Source organism: Vanacampus margaritifer, unplaced genomic scaffold (assembly GCF_051991255.1).
Source record: "Vanacampus margaritifer isolate UIUO_Vmar unplaced genomic scaffold, RoL_Vmar_1.0 HiC_scaffold_53, whole genome shotgun sequence".
Taxonomy (NCBI): domain Eukaryota; kingdom Metazoa; phylum Chordata; class Actinopteri; order Syngnathiformes; family Syngnathidae; genus Vanacampus; species Vanacampus margaritifer.
The window spans coordinates 105,001-112,500 of record NW_027520763.1 but is presented as its reverse complement, the minus strand read 5'-3'; positions in this window follow the sequence as shown (position 1 = coordinate 112,500).

Below are 7,500 nucleotides of genomic sequence, written 5' to 3'. Positions count from 1 at the left end.
GCTGGTCGTTGGTGCCTGTGTTCGGGGCTTGTTGCTGGTCGTTGGTGCCTGTGTTCGGGGCTTGTTGCTGGTCGTTGGTGCCTGTGTTCGGGGCTTGTTGCTGGTCGTTGGTGCCTGTGTTCGGGGCTTGTTGCTGGTCGTTGGTGCCTGTGTTCGGGGCTTGTTGCTGGCTGTTGGTGCCTGTGTTCGGGGCTTGTTGCTGGCTGTTGGTGCCTGTGTTCGGGGCTTGTTGCTGGTTGTTGGCGGGGCTCCATGATGGCGGGTGACCAGGGGCGACTGGCGGGTGACCAGGGGTCAAAATCGGCTGGCGGGTGCCCAGGGGTTGACTTTGGATGGAGGGTGCCCAGGGGTCAAAATCGACTGGCGGGTGCCCAGGGGTTGACATTGGATGGCGGGTGCCCAGGGGTCGAAATCGACTGGCGGGTGCCCAGGGGTTGACATTGGATGGCGGGTGCCCAGGGGTCGAAATCGACTGGCGGGTGCCCAGGGGTTGACATTGGATGGCGGGTGCCCAGGGGTCGAAATCGACTGGCGGGTGCCCAGGGGTTGACATTGGATGGCGGGTGCCCAGGGGTCGAAATCGACTGGCGGGTGCCCAGGGGTTGACATTGGATGGCGGGTGCCCAGGGGTCGAAATCGACTGGCGGGTGCCCAGGGGTTGACATTGGATGGCGGGTGCCCAGGGGTCGAAATCGACTGGCGGGTGCCCAGGGGTTGACATTGGATGGCGGGTGCCCAGGGGTCGAAATCGACTGGCGGGTGCCCAGGGGTTGACATTGGATGGCGGGTGCCCAGGGGTCGAAATCGACTGGCGGGTGCCCAGGGGTTGACATTGGATGGCGGGTGCCCAGGGGTCGAAATCGACTGGCGGGTGCCCAGGGGTTGACATTGGATGGCGGGTGCCCAGGGGTTGACATTGGATGGCGGGTGCCCAGGGGTCGAAATCGACTGGCGGGTGCCCAGGGGTTGACATTGGATGGCGGGTGCCCAGGGGTCAAAATCGACTGGCGGGTGCCCAGGGGTTGACATTGGATGGCGGGTGCCCAGGGGTCAAAATCGACTGGCGGGTGCCCAGGGGTTGAAATTGACCAGGGGGAGAGCGCCTGCCATAGCCGAAATAGGAGCGCTATGGGCGGCCTGCCTCAGCAGATTTGGCCCCCCAAATCCTGGTTCTCAAAAATTTTCAAAGTCAACTTTTTTCAAAATATTTTCAGAGTGCCACTTCCCAGGGGGATTCTCGCCTGCCATAGCCGAAATAGGAGCGCCATGGGCGGCCTGCCTCAGCACATTTGGCCCCCCAAATCCTGGTTCTCAAAAATTTTCAAAGTCAACTTTTTTCAAAATATTTTCAGAGTGCCACTTCCCAGGGGGATTCTCGCCTGCCATAGCCGAAATAGGAGCGCCATGGGCGGCCTGCCTCAGCACATTTGGCCCCCCAAATCCTGGTTCTCAAAAATTTTCAAAGTCAACTTTTTTCAAAATATTTTCAGAGTGCCACTTCCCAGGGGGATTCTCGCCTGCCATAGCCGAAATAGGAGCGCCATGGGCGGCCTCAGTGAGCACATTTGGCCCCCCCATCCTGGAGCGCCATGGACCAGGGGGAGAGCGCCTCTCTTTGGGGCTTGTTGCTGGCTGTTGGCGGGGCTCCATGGACCAGGGGGAGAGCGCCATGGACCAGGGGGAGAGCGCCTCTCTTCGGGGCTTGATGCCTGTTGGCGGGGCTCCATGGACCAGGGGGAGAGCGCCTCTCTTTGGGGCTTGTTGCTGGCTATTGGCGGGGCTCCATGGACCAGGGGGAGAGCGCCTCTCTTTGGGGCTTGTTGCTGGCTGTTGGCGGGGCTCCATGGACCAGGGGGAGAGCGCCATGGACCAGGGGGAGAGCACCTGCCATAGCCGAAATAAGAGCACTATAGGCGGCCGCCCTCAGCACATTTGGCCCCCCAATCCTGGTTCTCAAATTTTTTCAAAGTCAACTTTTTTCGAAATATTTTCAGAGTGCCACCTCCAGCGGGGGCTCTCGCCTGCCATAGCCGAAATAAGAGCACTATGGGCGGCCGCCCTCAGCACATTTGGCCCCCCCATCCTGGAGCGCCATGGACCAGGAGGAGAGCGCCTCTCTTCGGGGCTTGATGCCTGTTGGCGGGGCTCCATGGATCAGGGGGAGAGCGCCTCTCTTTGGGGCTTGTTGCTGGCTGTTGGCGTGGCTCCATGGACCAGGGGGAGAGCGCCATGGACCAGGGGGAGAGCACCTGCCATAGCCGAAATAAGAGCACTATAGGCGGCCGCCCTCAGCACATTTGGCCCCCCCATCCTGGAGCGCCATGGACCAGGGGGAGAGCGCCTCTCTTCGGGGCTTGATGCCTGTTGGCGGGGCTCCATGGACCAGGGGGAGAGCGCCTCTCTTTGGGGCTTGTTGCTGGCTGTTGGCGTGGCTCCATGGACCAGGGGGAGAGCGCCATGGACCAGGGGGAGAGCACCTGCCATAGCCGAAATAAGAGCACTATAGGCGGCCGCCCTCAGCACATTTGGCCCCCCCATCCTGGAGCGCCATGGACCAGGAGGAGAGCGCCTCTCTTCGGGGCTTGATGCCTGTTGGCGGGGCTCCATGGACCAGGGGGAGAGCGCCTCTCTTTGGGGCTTGTTGCTGGCTGTTGGCGTGGCTCCATGGACCAGGGGGAGAGCGCCATGGACCAGGGGGAGAGCACCTGCCATAGCCGAAATAAGAGCACTATAGGCGGCCGCCCTCAGCACATTTGGCCCCCCCATCCTGGAGCGCCATGGACCAGGGGGAGAGCGCCTCTCTTCGGGGCTTGATGCCTGTTGGCGGGGCTCCATGGACCAGGGGGAGAGCGCCTCTCTTTGGGGCTTGTTGCTGGCTGTTGGCGTGGCTCCATGGACCAGGGGGAGAGCGCCATGGACCAGGGGGAGAGCACCTGCCATAGCCGAAATAAGAGCACTATAGGCGGCCGCCCTCAGCACATTTGGCCCCCCCATCCTGGAGCGCCATGGACCAGGGGGAGAGCGCCTCTCTTCGGGGCTTGATGCCTGTTGGCGGGGCTCCATGGACCAGGGGGAGAGCGCCTCTCTTTGGGGCTTGTTGCTGGCTGTTGGCGTGGCTCCATGGACCAGGGGGAGAGCGCCATGGACCAGGGGGAGAGCACCTGCCATAGCCGAAATAAGAGCACTATAGGCGGCCGCCCTCAGCACATTTGGCCCCCCCATCCTGGAGCGCCATGGACCAGGGGGAGAGCGCCTCTCTTCGGGGCTTGTTGCTGGCTGTTGGCGAGGCTCCATGTACCAGGGGGAGAGCGCCATGGACCAGGGGGAGAGTGCCTCTCTTCGGGGCTTGATGCCTGTTGGCGGGGCTCCATGGACCAGGGAGAGAGCGCCTCTCTTTGGGGCTTGTTACTGGCTGTTGGCGAGGCTCCATGGACCAGGGGGAGAGCGCCATGGACCAGGGGGAGAGCGCCTGCCATAGCCGAAATAGGAGCACTATAGGCGGCCGCCCTCAGCACATTTGGCCTGTCGCCGCTGTCCGCTGGCCGCTGTCCGCTGGCCGCTGTCCGCTTTATCCTTTACTTTCAGCACTTTCAGCACTTTCAGCACTTCCAGCACTTCCAGCACTTGCAGCACTTCCAGCTCTTCCCCCTCTTTCCCTTCTTCCAACTGCGGGCGCGCCGGGCGCACAGGGGCTCGTGCGGAGGGGTGTGTGTGCGTGCATGTGCCGAACAAGGAGGAGAGCGTCTCTCTTCGGGGCTTGATGCCTGTTGGCGGGGCTCCATGGACCAGGGGGAGAGCGCCTCTCTTTGGGGCTTGTTGCTGGCTGTTGGCGGGGCTCCATGGACCAGGGGGAGAGCGCCATGGACCAGGGGGAGAGGGCCTGCCATAGCCGAAATAGGAGCACTATAGGCGGCCTGCCTCAGCACATTTGGCCCCCCAATCCTGGTTCTCAAAATTTTTCAAAGTCAACTTTTTTCGAAATATTTTCAGAGTGCCACCTCCAGCGGGGGCTCTCGCCTGCCATAGCCGAAATAAGAGCTCTATGGGCGGCCGCCCTCAGCACATTTGGCCCCCCCATCCTGGAGCGCCATGGACAAGGGGGAGAGCGCCTCTCTTCGGGGCTTGATGCCTGTTGGCGGGGCTCCATGGACCAGGGGGAGAGCGCCTCTCTTCGGGGCTTGTTGCTGGCTGTTGGCGGGGCTCCATGTACCAGGGGGAGAGCGCCATGGACCAGGGGGAGAGTGCCTCTCTTCGGGGCTTGATGCCTGTTGGCGGGGCTCCATGGACCAGGGAGAGAGCGCCTCTCTTTGGGGCTTGTTGCTGGCTGTTGACGGGGCTCCATGGACCGGGGGGAAAGCGCCATGGACCAGGGGGAGAGCGCCTGCCATAGCCGAAATAGGAGCACTATAGGCGGCCGCCCTCAGCACATTTGGCCTGTCGCCGCTGTCCGCTGGCCGCTGTCCGCTGGCCGCTGTCCGCTGGCCGCTGTCCGCTTTCCCCTTTACTTTCAGCACTTTCAGCACTTTCAGCACTTCCAGCACTTCCAGCACTTCCAGCACTTCCAGCACTTCCAGCTCTTCCCCCTCTTTCCCTTCTTCCAACTGCGGGCGCGCCGGGCGCACAGGGGCTCGTGCGGAGGGGTGTGTGTGCGTGCATGTGCCGAACAAGGAGGAGAGCGCCTCACTTCGGGGCTTGTCGCTGGCCGTCGGCGGGGCTCCAAGGACCAGGGGGAGAGCGCCTCTCTTTGGGGGCTTGATGCTGGCTGTTGGCGCGTGTCTTCGGGGCTCCACGGACCAGTGGGAGAGCGCCTGTCTTCGGGGCTTGATGATGGCCGTTTGCGGGACTCCATGGACCAGGGGGAGAGCGCCATGGACCAGGGGGAGAGCGTCTCTCTTCAGGGCTTGACCAGGGCTCCAATCTTCCCATTGAAATGAATGGCGGGTGACCAGGCGTCCAAATCCCCCATTGAAATGAAGGCCGGGTGACCAGGCGTCCAAATCCCCCCATTGAAATGAATGGCGGGTGACCAGGCGTCCAAATCCCCCATTGAAATGAAGGCCGGGTGCCCAGGGCTCCAATCTCCCCATTGAAATGAATGGCGGGTGACCAGGCGTCCAAATCCCCCATTGAAATGAAGGCCGGGTGCCCAGGGCTCCAATCTCCCCAGTGAAATGAATGGCGGGTGACCAGGCGTCCAAATCCCCCATTGAAATGAAGGCCGGGTGCCCAGGGCTCCAATCTCCCCAGTGAAATGAATGGCGGGTGACCAGGCGTCCAAATCCCCCATTGAAATGAAGGCCGGGTGCCCAGGGCTCCAATCTCCCCAGTGAAATGAATGGCGGGTGACCAGGCGTCCAAATCCCCCATTGAAATGAAGGCCGGGTGCCCAGGGCTCCAATCTCCCCATTGAAATGAATGGCGGGTGACCAGGCGTCCAAATCCCCCATTGAAATGAAGGCCGGGTGCCCAGGGCTCCAATCTCCCCAGTGAAATGAATGGCGAATGACCAGGCGTCCAAATCCCCCATTGAAATGAAGGCCGGGTGACCAGGGCTCCAATCTCCCCATTGAAATGAATGGCGGGTGACCAGGCGTCCAAATCCCCCATTGAAATGAAGGCCGGGTGACCAGGCGTCCAAATCCCCCCATTGAAATGAATGGCGGGTGACCAGGCGTCCAAATCCCCCATTGAAATGAAGGCCGGGTGCCCAGGGCTCCAATCTCCCCATTGAAATGAATGGCGGGTGACCAGACGTCCAAATCCCCCATTGAAATGAAGGCCGGGTGCCCAGGGCTCCAATCTCCCCATTGAAATGAATGGCGGGTGACCAGGCGTCCAAATCCCCCATTGAAATGAAGGCCGGATGCCCAGGGCTCCAATCTCCCCATTGAAATGAATGCCGGGTGACCAGGCGTCCAAATCCCCCCATTGAAATGAATGGCGGGTGACCAGGCGTCCAAATCCCCCATTGAAATGAAGGCCGGGTGCCCAGGGCTCCAATCTCCCCATTGAAATGAATGGCGGGTGACCAGACGTCCAAATCCCCCATTGAAATGAAGGCCGGATGCCCAGGGCTCCAATCTCCCCATTGAAATGAATGCCGGGTGACCAGGCGTCCATATCCCCCCGCCCCCCCCCCCCCCCCCCCCATTGAAATGAATGACGGGTGACCAGGCAGGCGAGAGCCCCCGCTGCAGAGGCTCCAGAGGTGGCACTCTGAAAATATTTCAAAAAAAGTTGACTTTGAAATTTTTGGAGAACCAGGATTTGGGGGGGGGCAAATGTGCTGAGGCAGGCCGCCCATAGTGCTCCTATTTCGGCCTGGGCGCGCCAGAGCACCCCCCTGGAAGTGGCACTCTGAAAATAATTCAAAAAAAGTTGACTTTGAAAATTTTTGAGAACCAGGATTTGGGGGGGGCAAATGTGCTGAGGCAGGCCGCCCATAGTGCTCCTATTTCGGCCTGGGCGCGCCAGAGCACCCCCCTGGAAGTGGCACTCTGAAAATAATTAAAAAAAAAATGACTTTGAAAATTTTTGAGAACCAGGATTTGGGGGGGGCAAATGTGCTGAGGCAGGCCGCCCATAGTGCTCCTATTTCGGCCTGGGCGCGCCAGAGCACCCCCCTGGAAGTGGCACTCTGAAAATAATTCGAAAAAAGATGACTTTGAAAATTTTTGAGAACCAGGATTTGGGGGGGCAAATCTGCTCAGGCAGGCCGCCCATAGTGCTCCTATTTCGGCCTGGGCGAGCCAGAGCCCCCCCTGGAAGTGCCCCATTCATTTTCAATGGCCGGGTGACCAGGCGTCGAAAAATGCCATAGGAAATGAATGGGGCCCATTCATTTTCAATGGCCGGGTGACCAGGGGGCCAGTACCACCTGCCGCCATTAGGGGCGCTGTAGATAGGGGACCTCGTCCCCCCATTCGAGAGGTTTGCCCCCAAACCTCAAAATGTATGGGGTACAATATCAGGAGCGAGCTTTTTAAGACGAAAAATTTTCAGAGTCAACTTTCTTCGAAATATTTTCAGAGTGCCACTTCCCAGGGGGATTCTCGCTTGCCAAGGCCGAGATAAGAGCACTATGGGCGGCCTGCCTCAACACATTTGGCCCCCCCAAATCCTGGTTCTCAAAAATTTTCAAAGTCAACTTTTTTCGAAATATTTTCAGAGTGCCACTTCCCAGGGGGATTCTCGCTTGCCAAGGCCGAGATAAGAGCACTATGGGCGGCCTGCCTCAGCACATTTGGCCCCCCCAAATCCTGGTTCTCAAAAATTTTCAAAGTCTGCTTTTTTCGAAATATTTTCAGAGTGCCACTTCCCAGGGGGATTCTCGCTTGCCAAGGCCGAGATAAGAGCACTATGGGCGGCCTGCCTCAGCACATTTGGCCCCCCCAAATCCTGGTTCTCAAAAATTTTCAAAGTCTGCTCTTTTCGAAATATTTTCAGAGTGCCACTTCCCAGGGGGATTCTCGCTTGCCAAGGCCGAGATAAGAGCACTAT